Below are 18,852 nucleotides of genomic sequence, written 5' to 3' on the forward strand. Positions count from 1 at the left end.
CTTATTTTACAGATAAGAAAACTGAGGCAAACAGGGTTGTGACTCGCCCAGGGTCATATAGCTAATAAGTATCTGAGAATGGGGATCTGAACTCAGGAAAACGAGTCTTCCTAACTCTAGGCCCAGGACTCTATCCACTTCACCACCTCATACATGCATGATAATTTAAGGAGAAGGAAGAGAGAAAACCAGAACAGACCAAGAAAAGCTTCCCATAAGTGGCAACGGAGCTGAACCTCCTCAAAGGAAGCTAAAGACTCTAAGCGGGGGAAGGGAGGAAGGAGGGCATGCCAAGCATGGGAGACAGCCTTCAAGAAGACACAGAAATAGGGGCTGGAATACTGAGTTCAGAGAACACCAAGATGGCATGTCTGCTGGGACACAGAGTCCGTGAGTATGCAACAAGCCAGAAAGATGGGCTAGAACCAGACTGTGGTATCTGAGGACATGAGGGTTTGGGCGCTGCTGAAACAAGACAAATTTCACCCACTTTGTTCTCTCTCCTACGCAACATTTCAGTCAGAGATTAGGCAGCTTTCAAACAAACTGAGCCAGCTCAAAGAACCCCTCCCTCCAGGAAGCTTTCCCTCATCTTGTCACCTAGAAATAATCTCTCCTGCACTTCCCTAGAATGCCCCTTGTCCTCCTAGGTTTTGAGGGTTCTCTGTCATTGGGGCCCCCAGAGAGGCAGCCACTAAAGCCTCACTCTGTCCTCTCAGCACCGCTAGTGACTGCTTAGTCAGTTAACATGGGACTGTAAGCTGGTGCAGACTCTCCAAGGCTGGAAAGGATTTGACCACCAGCAAGATGGACTCCTGCATCTTCTGACATGACCTGAGCTCAGGGAGGGTCCTCAGCAGATGGACCACAGAGAGATGACTTGTTGTTTGCCATTGTCATTGTTGTAGCAATGACCATCAAACAACTCCTAGGAGGCTTGTGATCTACTCCCATGTAATAGAAAGATCATTAGATTATAACTATAGAGGTGGAAGGTCATCTGGTCCAACCCATGCCTTTGACAGATCAGAAAACAGAGATGTCAAATGGCTTGCCCAAGGTCATACAGCTAGTTGCTGTGACAGAGTCTGGATGTGAATTCTAATTTTCTGATGGCAGATCACAAATGTTTGAGCTAATGTATTGTTTCTCCAACTGGATGATGAGCTCCATGAGAGCAGGGGCAACTAGTATCCTATTCATTTTTTGTATCCCTCAGTATCCAGAACAATGCTCTGCATATAGTAGATGCTTTGCTAATAACTACTGACATTTGTATAGTGCCTACTCTGTGCCAGGCACTGTGCTAAGTGCTTTACAAATATGATCTCATTTGATCCTCACAACAACCCTGGGAGGTAGGCGTTATTAATATCCCCACTTTACAGTTAAGGAAACCAAGGCAGAGGTTAAGTGACTTGCAGACCACATTTGAACTCCGGTCTTCCTGACTCGAAGTCTAGGATCTATCCATTGTGACACCTAGTGCCTTAGTTACAAGGGAGTTCACTCTGGTTGGTGAGGGGATAGAGTGGAAGCAGAGATACCCGGAAATAACTGTGATGAAAAACAAAAGACATCAGTAACACCTAAAAACTGATCATCACAGCCATTTTTTTCAAAATCAGTGCACTTAAGAGGTGGATGTATGCTCCTCTTATCTTCTCCCTTACTACCACACCCCTTCCCAGGAGAGGAATCCAGCTCTGAGAGCTTCCTAAACCCATTAGCAGCTCCTACCCAATGAGGCACTGGTCTTTCCACCATAGATGAAAAGTAATAACCAGTATTTAAAAAGCACTTTAAAGTGGGTAAAGTTCTTTATATATACTATCTCATTTGAAACTCAAAACATCCCTATGAGGTAGGTACCTCAATTCATACATGAGGAAATTGAGGCTTAATTTGTCTTTTACAGCATTACAGAACTAGTGTCAGAGATGAGATTTGAACCCAAGTCGTTCCGACTCCAAGTCCAGTATGTCAGCCACTACAAAATGTTGCCTCTGTTTCACACAAACACACACACACACCATACACATGCTTAAATGAATGAATATAATAATCCACAAACTGATCCCCCAAAGAGCACAATGAGAGTTTATGAGAGGGTTTGTTTCCTGTTCCCAACAAGAGGGAAAACCCTCCAGAGAACAACACAAAAATGTTTTTAAGATGGGTACGCTTAATGATCTCTTTACCGCCAGTCAATTAATTTTCCTCTAACTGCTTTTGTTAGCACTAGTTTAATAATCTCTAATTATTCACTACATTCAGAGACTACAGAATAATACCTAACAATCTTCTCCTTAATTCAGTATTTAAAAAAAAAACAGTACTCATTGATAGAGCTCAAGGCATAAACTTGGTTTTGTGTCACAAGAGCCAACTTGGTCCGGTTATTGATGCCGAACCAATTTTCTCCCTTCCTTGGGCTTCCTCCCCCAGACACTGTGTTTCATTTTTACATCTTAATCATCAGTCCTGAGCCATGAAACACCTAAGCTGTGTGCAGGAGACATGATGCTAATGCAAATGGAGAAAAGTCAGACAGAGCACTCCCAGGGACCCTTAAGAGGTGTGTGGTCTGAGACAGACAAAACAGATGCTGCTGATTACAGAGAAGACACGCACACAACTAAATAACCAACAGTGGGTACACAAAACTCAGCTTTTCTGTCATACACAGCAGAAGGGAAAAAAGTACTTGAGGGCAGATGAGAAGGCCAGCGATTCAAAGCCAGTCAAGGAAAAACTGACCATCCAAAGTCCCCATCTTTTCTTACTCTCTCCTACTTCTTCCCTTCTCCCTATGGTGACCCACTAATTCCCCAGCTACAAGGAAGTTTTCACCTCTCCCAGCTGAGAGTGAAACCAGTTCCCTCTTATGGTGCCCCCATCCCTTTACCCCCCCATCCCCATTTCTTGTCCTATGCTCTCGACCATCTGTACCACCTCAGACAGAGGTCACTGAGAGATCACATAATTTCAAGTTAGGATTTTGCCCCAAAAGTAACCTTAGAGATAACATAATTTGGCAACCTCACTTTACAGGTGAGGAATTAGGGCCCATGAAAGGGATTATGATTTGCCAAGCCACATGCTCCCATAGCCACAGCAGGTCAATGCTAGTCCTAGCTGTATATTGATGGATGAGAACACTAAATCCCTGACTGACGTGGTCAGGGTCACAAAGTGATTTGGTGGTGAGCCAGAGTTAAAACCTAGACCTCCAGGGTGACTTGGTTGTCTGCTCTCTTGACTGCTTTATGACTACACCTTTCTCATCATCATGTTGGTTTCTTTCCTCCCCTGACATCAACTCCCCCTCACAAAAACTAGGGCTGGGAGTGAGAACAAACCCTATTCTTGAAAAATGACATAACATGCCCTTTTATGGCACCTGCTTCCAAGACAGGAGCATAGAGCAGAGAGGATGGACCCCAAATCTCTTTCCATTAGCCTTGTTACCATAGGCCACAAGATGACCAACCACCTTCCTAGGATGCTGTAGAAGAAGATAAGTGTTGGCCTAGACGGTCCCTGAATCCTCCCTCACTGAGAGAGAAATACAGAGCATTGAGATGAGGAAATCTTAGGGGACCTTAACTCCATTTAAGACCTTATCATCATCATCATCATTATTGCCCTTTATATAGCACCTTAAGGTTTATAAAGTATGCTACATACTTCATGTCTTATAATAATACCCTCCATTTATGTGGAGTTTTGAAGTTTGCAAAGCATTTTACAAATATTATCTCATTTGATCCCCCCAAAGAGGTGAGTGCTATTAATATCCCCCTTTTACAAATGAGGAAACCAAAAAAAAAAAAAAAACAACAGAGGTTAAATGACTTAGCCAGGATCACAGAGCTAGGAAGTATCTGGGGTTGGATTTGAACTTCAGACTTCTGGACTCCAGATCCAGCACTCTGTCCACTGTACCACCTCACCTGTCATCCTAACACCACCTGTGGTAACTATATGCTATTCTAAACCCGATTTTAAAATGAGGGAAATGAGGCTCGAAGAGATTAAGTGACTTGCCCAGGATTCCATTGCTAGTCTGAGGGGGGACTGTCTGATTTTAGGTCAATATAGAAGCTTTGAGGATGAAGACCACCTTCAAAGACATCCCAGGGAAGGAAGTGCTCTAAATGGCTCTGCTGTCTTTTCTGGGAAAGAAAAAGCTCTTTTCTAGAGCTACCTGGACCTAGAGTTTTAGGAGAAGTGACTAACTGAATGAGAGTGTGAAAGACCTGGCCTCCCTACCATACAGCCAGCAAGCTAGTCCACCTCCCTCCTTTCTTTTTAATTCATCCTCCAAGCCTGCTACATTTAGGGAATTCTTTCCAGAACACTAAATCTCCTCCTTTTCCCTCACCTCAGAGGACCCTTGAACAGAGACAGAAATGCTAAGCGAGCTAATGCTTCCTGGGTGGGGTCACTGTGGCTAAGACGGAAAGGGCACGCTGCTGATCGGGTTCCAAAGTCTCTTAGCCTTTACCAGCTACTAGGTTTCTGCCCTTTACTATTTTCCCCATGGATGTCTGAGGGGAGTGGGGCTCTTTTACCCTTTTTAACCCTTATTCCTACCCAAACTGACCGTATACATTCATACACCAAACATTTATTGTGAATTTATTGCTAATAATATTGTTAATCAATTTTTAAAATCATTTTGATATTAATAAACAATACACCTACTGAGTATAAAATATTACATGGATCACTGCAGGGGGTACAGAGATGAAGAAGACCCAACCAGGCCCTCAAGAAGCTTCCTGTTGAACAAAAAACTCACAATGCTCCCCAAATAGATAATAATATATATATACTGTGAGGTAGGGGAAAGGGACTGTGAGAGCAGAATACTGTATAAAATATCAGATGAGGTCACTGCATGGGGCGTTTCTGCCTAACTGTTTTTGTTACAAAACTGAGTAGAATTTCCAGAAATTACTGATGTAAAAAGAATAGATGTTGATTAAAATTCACTGTTTTAAAAAGAAGCTTATGGTCAAGGTCCTGGGATCACTGGCTACAGGACCCCATGACCTCTGACACAAGCATAGCTAAGAGAATAAGGAGAGGCTTGACATTTTGAAGGGGGCATGTCTCACTGACCAATGTGATCAAGGGTCATCAATAACCATCCTTTGACCCTCTCTGTACCTTTGACAGTAAATATCTTCTGGTTCTAAAGCTGTGATACTATATAAGACTTTTTCAAGCAATACCCATAACACAGGCTGGGGGGGGGGGCAGGGGTAAAGGGAGGGAAATAAACAGAGACATGCAGAGAAACACACAGCTCTGCCACGCCTCGTTCTCTCATTCTCCAATCCTTCAATACACTCAGCTTTACAAGCAGAGAATGAGGGTCCGCATAAGCAATACAGGAAGAATATTAGGCAACTAGGTGGTGCAGTGGATAGAGCACCAATGCATGACTCAGGAGGACCTGAGTTCAAATCTCACCTCAGACACTTGACACTCACTAGCTGTGTGACCTTGGGCAAGTCACTTAACCCTAATTGCCTCATCCTGGGTCATCTCTAGTCATCCTGATGAATATCTGGTCACTGGATTCAGATGGCTCTGGAGGAGAAGTGAGGCTGGTGACCTGCATAGCCCTCCCTCACTCAAAACAAAGTCATGTCACGTCATGAGTTCTCTGATGGCATGGTCTCCTTCGGCAACGAAGGATGAACACACACAGGAAAAATAGTACTATTTGGAAGATATATATCATGTATTCCACTGAAGTCTTCTTTTTTCCAGGCATAGCATCTCTCTTTGTCTCAACCCATCCTTCTATGACAAGGACTTAAGGACTGTGCCCCCTTGGTTGCCCTCTAGCTTGTCCTTTCTAAACTATGGCCCCCAAAGTGAACACAATACTCCAGATGTGGCCTAATGAGGATAGATCATAGGGCTGTCACCCTGCTAGCTCAGGACCCCATACCTCTCAGTGAAGCTTAAGACTGAATGAGATGGCTTTGACTGCTGTTGATTCAACCAATCAATAACTTTATTAAGCACCTATTATGTGCCAGGTACCAAGCCAAGGGCTAGATTCCTCTTGACCTTGCAGGTCCCCTAAATGCCCCAGATATTTTCTGGATGAACCATGATTTAGCCAAAACTCTTGTCTTTGTGAAGTTTATGCTTTTAACTGAAGTGTACAATTTTGTTTTTCTCTTTTAAATGTTGTCTGCATTTTAATTTTAAAACTGAAAACAAATAAATAATAAAAAAAGAAAAAGAAAGTAGTTGTTCAATAAAAAAAATTAATATGATGACTTCAGAGGAGAGAAGAAGAAACATACATTCCTGCTCTCAACAGAAGGGTGGGGGATTATATGGGCCCAGTGTCACTTATGTTTTCAGATGTATTTGCTTTATCGGGCAATTTTACTGAACTGATTTTTCCTTGTCAACAAGAGAAGGTTCAATGTGGAGGGGCAGTCATACTGAGAAATAACTTTTTCTTTTTAACTTAGCCCTGGTCCCAAAGTCCATCAGTATGGGACTCTCTCCTTACTGATGGAGATCAATACTCCATGACTGCATCAGGGCAGGATGGAGTGGTGACAGTGTGAGAGAGGAAGGTTATTCAGATTTCTCTGGACCTTCTTCACGTTGCTTCGGGAGCTTCTGGCTTCCAGCTTCAAGAGAGAAGATGGAGAAGATCAACCCCACTTCAGTATGCTAAAGGAAAAGACCCTGGAGAGACATGAGAGGATCTGACAGTCTCAGTCATGCCCCTATCCTCAGTTTGCCACACTAAAGACTTCAGGGGATCTTCCCCTTGGGTGAGATCTGGGACCCTCTTAGTTGAACTAAGGTACCAAACTCCCTAATGGGAGAGCTCCTTCACTCCGTATTATCTGGTATAGAGTCTCCTTTGAAGACTTTCTCTGATTTCTGCTTTACTACCAATGTAGATAAATGGGTTTCTTTGATAATCATAATGTATAGTAATTATGGAAATTGTATTTAATGAGGAAGGAGTGAAGCCTTGGACTATAAAGATTAGGGTCTTCCTCCCCCAATAATTAGCAATTAGAAGTTAGATGGAACCTGAAAATCACGTCCTCTAGACTAACAACATTTAGGGGGAGCAGATATGTACGTGTGTGTATAAAATACTAGCCTGGTAGCCCTTCTCTCTGAGGAGAGAAGAGTGGCAGCCTCTGACCCCAACCTCCTTCTTCCCCTTATGGAAGGAAATAAAGTGTCCCTTGGACAAAGGTGGAGGGAGAAAAGGCTGGAGATGCCTATTCTGCCTCCCTTCAAGCCACACAACAGCACCCCAACACTACATATGGGGGACAGCCCTCACAACATTGCTATGGTAGCAGTGAAAGTGAAGATGAATTAAGATGAATAATTGAGACTCTGCTTGTGAATAAGTGGGTCAGAGGAGGATTGATGAGGTTTTCCATTAACAGAAAAGCATTTGCTTGTGAACCATCAAAAGATTTTCATAATACTGAATCTTCACTAGGCCTGGAAAGCTTTGTATGGTCAAATTCTCAGTGACAGAGGCCTCCAAATAACAGTTCATTGCCCAGTTTCAGGGATACCTTCCTAATGATCCCTTTATATGGTCCTGATCCCAGACCCACTAGTACTTTTGGGCTAAATTTAATTCAATTCAATAAACATTTATTAAATATCTACTCTTTGTAAGACTGTGTTAGGGTAGGTGATCAGAGCCAGCACAGTAGCAGTATAGACGTGGTGAGCCCAGTACTGCTCAAGATGGCAAGACCCTGGTTGTCCAGATTCCACTACCTTTTTGCCAAGTATTATAAATGCTTGGTTGGAAAGGAGGTTGAAATGAAAGTCTAGAATGAGGATTTGGGGTGACTGGGGAACTCGCTTAGTTCTATGCTCTCTTCTCCCAATAGCATTGTATGGGCTGCTTACCTCTTCAAACTGGCCTTTGGTTCATGGACACCATCTTCTTTAAGGTACAGGAAGTCTATTAGTCCCTTGAGAGTATTAGAGAAGGCTTATCCTGGATGGTTCTTTATCTCCCCTCTGAATGTCTTTCCAACAACCTGTCCCCACAGTTGGACTGCACTCCACACATACACCTCTTATCATCCCGAGCTTTGCTCAAGGCTCAGCTCAAGTGCCAGCTTCTACACAGGTAAAGGCTGGAATCTTGATCTTTCCCAATTGCTACTACTGCACTCTTCCCTAAAATTACTTTGTATATATTTCACATTTCTTTATTTGTATTCATGTGGTCTCTTCTCCCACCCCCTTCCCTGATGAAGACTTCTTCCTTGAAGACAGAGACTGTCAACATGGAAGGAGGTCTCTAAAGAGGCTGAGTCAAAGGTTTTTAAATATGTATATATACATACATACATACATACATATATATATGCATATACATATACGCACATACATATTTGGAAAAAAGCACAGATGGCACATTTATCAAATGAGCAGATTAGATAAAACTAGGAGGGCCAGCTAACATACTAAATGACAAAGTCAAGGCCTAAAAAAGACATTGGCAGGTCAGAAAATTGGGTTGAATCTAAGAAGACAAATTTAATCAATATCAATGTAAAGTCTGACACTGGGATCCAAGAAGTCAACTTCTCACGTATTAAGAGTGGGGAGGCATGACATGTAGGATCAGGAGGTTTTAGCAGACTAGAGTCTATAGTATGGTATGGCAGCCCAAAAACCCTAATGTAATATTAGGCTTTACTAAGAAAAGCAATGCCTAGGACCAACATAGTAATAGTCTGACAGCTCCTAGAAAGTGGATGGTTAAACTGTGGCTGATGCACAACAGCAATTCCAGGGGCAGCACACATGCTGAGCAGCTACTCCCTGCAGTTTCTTACCCAACTTGTATACTGCATCTATCAGATGCTCTAAGGTTATGATGGGAGATGGTCTAACGGGCTAAGTGGTGTAACTGAGCTCTGACATAGGCATAGACAAAAGGGCTCAGAAGACATTGCTCAGGGGGCAATTGTCACTACCATTGTGACACAAAGTCATCACTGAATAGCTCAGGACTCTCCCTGAGAGAGAGAACACACAAAACAAGGGAACATAAACCCAGACATGCAGGGAAAGTCACACTGGAGCTCCACGGCTCCCCATAGCGATGTCTTACCTGGTTCCCTTGTTCTCTCTTCTTGTCAACACACCCCACTTTACACTCGTAGCATAAGAAGGGCCAGTTAAATTAATGCTAGCCTAAAAGCCTAGACTTTCCCTGCAGCCTCAGAGTGGGAGAGAGGCTGATTCCTTCTTTATGGCTATACGATTTCAGCCAGAACAACTCAATTTACTAAGGCATTCACACCTACAAAATTATAGATCCTTGACACACTAAAGTGACACCTGGAACACGACCTCACACTAAACCTGAAATTTCAAGCTCATTAACTGCAAGCTCAGCATGAGTCAAGAATGTGCCATAGCAGTCAGACTAGATAGTGCTATACACAACTTCAACAAGAGAGGAATCAAGTCCAGAACAAGGAAAAAGAGAGTTCTGCTGTCATTTATTTACCCTATGGGCAGATCATATCAGGAAAGTCTGGGAGCTACATTTTTAAGAAAGACATCAAGTCAAAGCATGTTGAGAAGACAATTGGGATGGTCAAAGGTCTGAAGACTGTGCCATCCAAGGATCAGCGGAAGAAATTGGGTATTTATAGACTAGAGAAGAGAGGACTTAAGAAGGATATAGGAGCTCCCTTCATGTAACCAATAGGCTGTCATGTAAAAGGGGGATTCGATTTTTCTGCTTGGCCCTAGAGGCAGAGCTAGGAGCAATGGGTAAAAATTACAGAACACATTTCCGCTTGATGGAAGGAAAAATTTCCTGATAATTAGAGCTCTCTAAAAGTAGACTGGCTCACTCCATGGGGTAGTGGCTGTCTTTGAGCCACGGCTAGATGACTACCTACTGGGAACTTTGTAAAGGGAATTCTAGGTCAGATGTGAGTTTGACTAAGATGCCCTCAGATTCCAGTTCTGAGATTCTGTGACTTCACAGATGGCAGTTGCTTCTCTCCTGTTCTCCTTGCTTAAATGATCTGACTTTCTGACTATGGAAACACTCAGCATCTGGCAGAAGAGACAGATACACATATAAACAAATTTAATTCAAATAAACAATTATTTATTGAGAGCCTACTATGTGCCCTCAAGATATTTGCAATCAGCATTGTTGATAAGGGAAAGTTTTCAAAAAGCTATATAAAGCATGGTGGTAAAATGAAATAATTGCTACAAGAAAGGGATGAGCAAAATGTTATAGGGGAGGAAGGAGAGCCATCAGGTTGGGGAAATCATGGGAGGCTTCATAGAGGAGATGGCATTTGAGCTGAGCCTTAAATAGTAGACAGCACTCTAAAAGAAGAAGGTATTCCAGGTGGAGGAAAGGACACGAGCTTAGAGCCAGACTGACAATACAGAGGCATCTCAGGAGGTATCTACATAGAGATGATAATTGAAATCTGGGGAGTAGACAAAGACCAGATTGCCAAGAGAAAAAATACAGAGAAGAGATTAGAAAAAGCCCCTTGAGGAATGCTAACATTTAGCAGGCAGGAGGAGGGCAATAAGCATAGTAGTAGTAGTAGTAGTAGTAGTAGTAGTAGTAGTAGTAGTAGTAGTAGTAGTAGTAGTAGTAGTAGTAGTAGTAAATAGTAGTGGTGGTAGTAGTAATAGTAATAGTAGTGGTAGTAGCAGTAGCAATGTTAGTAGTATGTAGAATATGGCAAATGACACTAAAGAGCTACAAGCAAAATGTCCAGAGCATACTACATGGCCCAACACACAGTAGGAGCTTAATAAATGCTTATCAACTGACAAAATATTCTGGGAGTATGGAAGAAGGAAACCTCCTTTCTAGCTGGGGAAAGGGGGCAGAATCAGGGAAGGCTTCCTGGAAGATACAGCTTTTGAAACAGGTCTTTATAATCAATTAGTCTTTTTTGGCTAGAGCATGGAAGACAGAAAGGAAACTCAAAGGAGACAAAACTAGAAAGACATGTTATGCCATATCAGGTAGGGCCTCTTACGGCAATAACTCACCAACTCTGAGCACATATAGTATATTCACTTCTGGTTGATGACAAATAATACACTGTTTACACTGCAGTGTCCAGAAAGACCACAAATCCAAGATTTCCAATGAGTGAATGAAAGAAATGAAAATATATTTAATCAGGTCCCAGGAGTAAATGATTTCTGACCCTCTATTATTTACTATGCTAGAATATTACAAAAAACAGAGGGGCTGGGGAAGATGCTGCCCTAAGAAAATGAACTGACATGATGACTCTGGTCTAGAAGGATGAAGACCAACACGGGACATGGCTTGAATCTATAAAATCATTAAGAGATTGATAAGACAAATACTGATGAAACAAATCTAACAAATTCACCAAATCCTATAACTATTAAAACACGGGATCAGTGTAGAATAATTGGGGAAGTCTTTGAAACATGACAGGAGTAAGCTTAAATCAAATATAAGAAATACACATTAACCTATAAAGTAAAGGAATTTCCTGTTCTGAGAAGTGATACAGGAAGAAGATTTTAAAAGCTTGAGAAAAACTTTGCCTAAGGTCTTCAGAGATTTGAAAGGCTGTCAGGTGGTGGACAACAGGCATAGCATGAGGGAAGTGCCTTACCTGACCCCTCTGTGCAAATGTCCCCCAAGTCTACATTGCAGGTTATGACACATCGTACAAGTTCCTGGGATTTCTGAGCTCATGCTCTTTCCTCCACCTGGAATGCCACCCTTCTATTAAAGACATAAGCAATGTGTAGAGGTACACAGAAGCTGGCCCCAAGGAGCTAGCTGTCAAATTTTCAGAGTGAGCATTTATACGTCGGAAATAAGCAAACCCTACAAATCAGGGCTTGATTTATTGTTTTGTTATTTATCTAGATTTTTTTAAGTGATGGAGAAGATATTAATAATGAATAGAAAAGTGTGTTGAGCATTGTTAAATATTTACCAGCCCACCCCTGCCAACGTGTTGGGTTTTTTGGTTCTAACTAAGAGATGAAAGAGAGAGAGTGAGAGAGAGAGAGAGAGAGAGAGAGAGAGAGAGAGTGTGTGTGTGTGTGCATGTGTTGAGGAGTAGGGATTATTGAGAAGTGATAGCAACATCTAAAAAAAGCATTATTAAAACATTTTTTAAAATTACAGCTGAAGAAGCAAGAAATATGGCCAGCAAAAGAAATATCAATGTGCTTCTTGCAGCCAAACAGGGTTGGGTTTGCAAATACCCAGGATAATAAATAACTTATAGTAGTATGAGCTTGGATACAAGAGGAAACAGACAAGGGACAGTGTGGATTTCTAGAACTATACTCCAGTAGACATTGACCCATGGTATTTGCTGCATTTCTTCCTCCCTCCCGAAAACTCCTCTCCCCAAACTCTGGTGGTTTGGGAAGAGGATGGGAGAGGAAATGGAGACTGTAATTTGTAAGCTTAAGAACAATGCGGCCTGGATCAGACAATGACTGCAGAGCTGCTGCTTAGCTACGGAGGCGAGCAGAGCTGCTGCCAGCTCCGTGGCATTTTCCCTGTAATTTGGCAGGAATGGAGGGTCCCAGGTGACTAGAAATCCGGGATCATTATAATACCTGGCAAAGTCAATTTCCCCCAGTGCACTGATTATTAGCAGCTTGATACCCTGTCAGAAAGTACCAAGTTCTGTCATGCTTACAGACCTAAAGAAAGCTGCTAGTAAAAAAACATAGTGATGCAGTGGGATGGGTATTGCATTTGGAGCCCCAGGATCTGGCTTCAAATTATGACTGTTACTTAACTACATGTGAGACCTTGGTCAAGTTGCTTCATCTCCATGGTCCTCATCTGTAAAATGGGGACCTCTTAGGTCCCTTCCAAATATCAGTCTCTTAGACTTCTATCTTATGATCACAAAAATTATTGAATGTAAGAGTTAGAAGGAGTCTAGCACAATACCTGGCACCTAATTGCTCGTTGGTTGATTAACAATCCTCCATGGTCATCTGTTCCAAGACAGATGGAAAAAGAAGCCATTTCTACTATGATCCACCCAACGAAAGGTCATCCAGTCTCTGCTTGAAACTCTCCAATGAGCTCTAAAGGCAATTCCAGGTTCTTTCTACCATCCTTTGAGCTATACAATCAACAAAGAGGTTTGGAATGGATATGGAGGAGAGGAAGAAGAGGGAGGGTTGGAGGAAATGGGGAGAAAATAGCCCATAATACTTCATTTATTACATATGTGTGTGCATAGATATATGGATATATACACGTATATCCATATACAACCATATACATATATACATACACATACATATATACATATGTGTGTGTATATATTTATATACATGTAGCTCCAAAACTTCAGCTCTCTGTTCTTTTGACTTCTGTATCACTATGGAAATGATGAAACTTGTCCTGATTCCCTCTCCCAGTTCTTCCCCGTCCTTTCCAAATTATTTTCATTTATTTGTATGTATACAATAGAATGGAAGTTCTTTGAAGGCAGGAATTGGTTCATTTTTTGTCTTTTTAGTCTCAACACTAGGCACACAGCAGATATAGATACTTTGTTGCATGAAAAGGAGCCCATATCTTTTATTTGTCCTTGTAGAATTCCAGTTACTCGTGTCATTTATCTGCAGTGTGTCCTTGGGGCATTGCTTCATTTGTCTGAGCCTCACCTTACTCTTTTGCAAGATGAGAGAGACCTCCATCGTTCAGTTATATCACTTACGTACAACTCTTCGTGACCCTATTTGGGGTTTTCTCAGCAGATACTGGAGTGGTTTGCCATCTCCTTCTCCAGCTCCTTTTACCAGTAAGGAACAGAGAAACAGGATTAAGTGATTTGTCCATGGACACACAGCTAGTTAAGTGTCTGAGGCCAGATTTGAACTCAGGAAGATGAGTCTTCCTGACTGCAGGCATGCCATTCTATCCACTGTACCACCTAGCTGCCCTTAGAGATGGTCTAGATGACCTCTAAGGTCCCTTTCTATTCTAAAATTTTATGATTCTATGGCCAGGTATTCAATCACATACTCATAAGCCCAGAATTCCTTGGTTCTGAGAAAGCATACTAATTACTGTTCTGGCACTGGTCTTTTCGAAAGGAATTCAGGGATTGCCAAGTACCCTTTTAGATCAAAGGAAGAAAACATGGGTGTTGTAGACAACCACATAGTTGAACAGATTATTTAGAGGCCTCTCACAGAAGTTCCATGGCTCTGTTTATCCATGGAACCAGTTGGAATTGGACAATATTCTTAAAACATAGGTCTAAGCATGTCACTCCCCTACTAAAGAAGTTCTAGTGGCTCCCAATCGCCTCAGATGATCAAGTACAATCACTTTTGTTTGACATTTCAATCAGACTTCACAATCTGGCTCTAGTATACCTCTCCAAGTTCACTGAACCTTGTTCCCTTTCATGCCCCCTACCTCACAATCCAACTGGACAACTTGCTACTTCCCATACATAACATTCTGCCTTCTGTCTCCATGCCTTTGCAGAGACTGTGCCACCTTCCCCCATGCTCCCCCCAACTCTCTATCTGGAACACCAACACTAACTCCCAGAATCCCTCTCTTCCTTCTAGACCTAGTTCACATGCCACAAGGCCTACCTTGAGCTTTTCTCCCCAGCAGCCAGGACCCTTCCCATCTCTGAAATCCTCACCTTCACTTTTTATGTGATTCGTATGTACTTATCCGTGTCCACATGATCTCTCCTCACTGAACTGAAGACCTCCAAGGGCAGGAACAATTTTGTGTTTTGTCTTTATTGAAGCAAGTTGCCTGGGACATGCAGAGGCTGAATAACTGCTTTTGAATGAAGGGATATAGCACCTGCTACCACATGGGTAGTAGCACCATACTCCTGTGCCTTAGGATAAGTAGAGTCATCCCACCAACAGACACATACCTGTAGATTCAGATGCTACTGAAGGGGCAGGTCACTCCAAAGAGCCAGCTGATCAGCAGTGCCCTGAGGGAGAGGGCAAGCCTACTGACTTCGGTGAATATCCATTAGTATCACAGAGAAGGCACTGACAGAAGCTGACAAGTGGTTGAAATGCTCATGACAAGGGTAGCAATGGGACGGTACCACTTCTCTTTAAAGCAGTAACCAATACTAAGAGAATCAGCTGGGAAACCTAAGGGCAGTACAAAGCCCAGAAACACCATCATACCTACTTGCTTAGAAGGTAATGATGCCTGGGGAGTTTCTCTGTAGTTTAAAAACAGATCAAATGTATCCCACCAAGGATGCCTCAGGCCAGACACGAGAGCTACTGATTCTCTATCGACATTTGATTTTATCCAAGCTCTCAGAGGTTCCTTCCTTGGTGATAAGGCACATTGGCCAGGTGTCACCCTCAGGCACAAAGAGTGAGCTGGTGCTGCTGGAAGACAAACACCTCATCCCACAGGAAGACCCCAGGACTATGTGGACGGGCAATAGGGTGACTGGGTAAGAAATAGAAATAATAAAAATAGAATCACAGAATTTGAAAGATAGAAGGGGCCTTAGAAGTCTTTTTGACCAACCCATACATGAAAGGAATCCTAACTTAGAGGCATCTGATGGCACAATTGATCTGGTACTGGGTCTGGAGTCATGAAGACTAGAATTCAAATTCAGCCTCAGACATGTATTAGCTGTGTAAACCTGGGCAAATTACCTAACCTCCAATTGCCTCAGTTTCTTCAGCTATAAAATGGGGATCATAATAGCACCTACTTTACAGAGTTGTTCTAAGGATTAAAACAGAGAATATTTATTAAAAAGTGCTTAGCACAGGGCCCTGCATGTAGGAGGAGCTAAATAAATGCTCATTCCCTTCCCTACCATAACACACCTGACAAGTAGTCATCCAGCTTCTACTTGAAGACCTCCAAGGAGAGGCAACCCACCCCCTCCCTAAGCAGCCCATTCCACTTAGTCCTAATTGTTAGGAAGGTTTTTCCTAATGTTGACAGTTTATTCTTGGGCAACTTCTACTCATTACTCCTAATTCTCTACTCTCTAGGGTTAAATGAAACAAGTCTGGCCCCTCTTCCACCTAATAACTGTTCAGAATTGGAAGACAGCTCTCTCAAGTCCAGATTCCCTAGAATTTTCTCTTGTCCACGCAAAAAAAAAAAAACCCACTTCCTTTGGTCAATCTTCATTTGTTGTGTATTCAAAGCCTGTTACTGTTATAAAGCTCACAGATCATAAAAGAGAGGCAGCCTAATGGACAAAGGTTAGGAGGTCCAGCAAAGAACTGGCCTCTCACTGAGCAAATCAATTACTCTCTCACTGCTCCTAGACAATTCTCCAAGACTGGAATTTGAAAATGACTTGATGTTCTGTTTAAGGAGGGAAATCTTAGACCCTGGGAGTTTCCCATGCCACTGAAATCACAGGTCTAGACCACACAAAAGAACATATAATATGAGGATGAGAAAGAGGCTAAGAGATCATCTAATAAAAACACTTTCATTTTACACGAAGGGTCAGAACTAGAATGGGAATCCAGGTCACACCAAAGTATATGTCCTAGTCTCTTCCTCACACTAATCCTTGCATCACACTAAGCTGCTGGTTACTCTTCATAATGCCTTATCTTTGTTATATCACTCCTCCAGTGCTTAGTAACATGCCCACGCTGTTGTTATCATTCAGTGGTTTTTTAGTCATGTCCATCTCTTTGCAATCCATTTGGTGTTTTCTTGGCAAAGATACTGGAGTGGTTTGCTATTTCCTTCTTCGGCTCATTTTACAGACAAGGAAACTGTGGCAAATAGGGTTAAGTGACTTGCCCAGGGTCACACAACTCCTAAGTGTCTGAGGCTATATTTGAACTCAGGTCTTCCTAACTCCAGGCCCAGTGCTCCATCTACTATACTACCTAGCTGACCATCATGATTACAGGAGGCCTTTAATAGATGCCTGTTGATTGACTAATGGATGAATGAACAAGTGAATGAATGAATCAATGAATTAACAAATAAATGAATGACCCCAAATTAATTAATAAGCATCTTATTAAGCACTTCTTATGAGCCAGGCACTGTGCTAAGCATTTTACAAATATTACCTCGTTTTATCCCCACAACCACTCTGGGAAGTAACCAAAAAGCAGTTATTCAAACTGACAGCAAATTCCTAGTTATTGGAGTACTAATTAAGAAGAGTGAAAGAAGAAAAATGACCTTGCACACCACCTCAGAGGAAAAAGAAATATAAGTTCCAGAATGGACAAGAAGGATATAAAAGTCATCGGGGTGGGGGGAAGGGAAGTCACTGCGTTATACTACATTGAAGTCACATGATACATTTAACTTACACAAATCCAGCTACATGTGCTTGACAGAGAGAGGGAGGGGGCAGAAGGGGTGACAAGAGTGGAGGGAGAGTGAGGAAAGAGAAAGAGAGAAGGAAAGAAAAAGGGCAAGGGAGGGAAAGGGTCAGATAGACAGACAGAGAGACAAGTAGGGAGTGGGGAGAAAGTGAGAAGAAGGAGTAAAGGGTGCAGGTGAGGGAGAGAGGGGAGGGAAAGAAAGAGGGAGGGAAGAGGAAAGGGGGAGAGTAGAAAGGCGAAGGAGAGGGAGAGGAGTAGGGAAAGAAAGAGGGTGAAGGAAGGCCAGAGGAAAGAGAGGGAAAAGAGTATATAAAGGGGAAAGGAGAGGGAGAGAACAATTTTAAATTTAAATAGCATAGGTCAGTGGTGTCAAATTCAAGTAGAAATGGGGGTCACTAAACCATACATAAGGATCCCTGCTGGCTACATATTAACAATTTCGAAAAATAATATTATCTATGTCTTATTCCATTGCTACTTATTTTGTTAAATATTTCCCCATTACGTTTTAATCTGGTTCTGGCTGCATGTTTTCCCCTTCAGGCCATTCCACCTGGCATTCCACTCAGTGAGCATATGCCCCAGAGTGAGCAGGAGATGGGAGACCTAAATGGGCTGTTTCCTCAGTCACCCTCAGTTCCTACATCCCTCTCATGGCCTGAGCATCTCACCAGCACGGAATCTCTTCTTCGTCTTACCCACAGACAGCCTGCTCATGCCCTTTAGGCTGGGGGAGCTAACCAGAGGGAGGGGGGGGGGGGCTCAGTTGGCCTTCCTAGTGTTCCTGGTCACCAGAACGCCCCCACTGTGTGTCCTCTATCTTTCTTATATCCTCTCTTGCCTCATAGAAAACCAGAAAGAAGAAATCATTATGCAGCCACCTCTAATAAAATCACCCTTATGTGTGAAGCCCTTTCAAGAATATTTTCCCCTAATTATCGGTTTTTCTGGCAGCTTTACCTGTCTTTGTTTTCCTCTTTTGGAGTCTGGTTCAAAATCTCTTCTGATCTACAACTTAGCTGGGGGTAGTGAAAAACAACATTTTCATTTAATTGTTTCCATAGCAACCATCTCGAATCCATCTGCTCTCTGATACAGATTTCCTTTTCTTAAAAAGATCCTACTCCCTTTCCAGCTACAACTGTTTAAAGATGATGTTCTATAGTGTACAGGTAACTGCGGGAAATTTTCAAAGGTTATGCACTGACTTTTGAACCTAAATTCAAGTAAGATATGGTTCACAATAACCTGGAGAGGCCCCTGAAGTTATACCAGACAAATACTCTAAGAAATTCTCTGTCTCTCTGGACAGGTTACCACCAGCCAGGGGTGTGCTGGGGCCAGTCTGAATGGGCTGGGGTGAGCTTATTGTTCGATTAAGGACATACACACCTTGGAAATCAGCAGACACTACAAACCAGGGCTGGGTTTGCTGTTTTGCTGATT

At 42.4% G+C, this 18,852-nt stretch overlaps 1 protein-coding gene across 8 annotated transcripts in view; it reads right to left on the reverse strand.

Annotated features, from left to right (window-relative positions):
* Positions 1 to 18,852, reverse strand: part of CAMK2B (calcium/calmodulin dependent protein kinase II beta) — a 304,019-nt gene that overhangs the window by 190,778 nt on the left and 94,389 nt on the right. The gene's annotated exons all lie outside the window — the stretch shown is intronic.

The sequence above is a fragment of the Notamacropus eugenii genome, chromosome 1, assembly GCF_028372415.1.
Source record: "Notamacropus eugenii isolate mMacEug1 chromosome 1, mMacEug1.pri_v2, whole genome shotgun sequence".
In the NCBI taxonomy this organism is placed as follows: Eukaryota; Metazoa; Chordata; class Mammalia; order Diprotodontia; family Macropodidae; genus Notamacropus; species Notamacropus eugenii.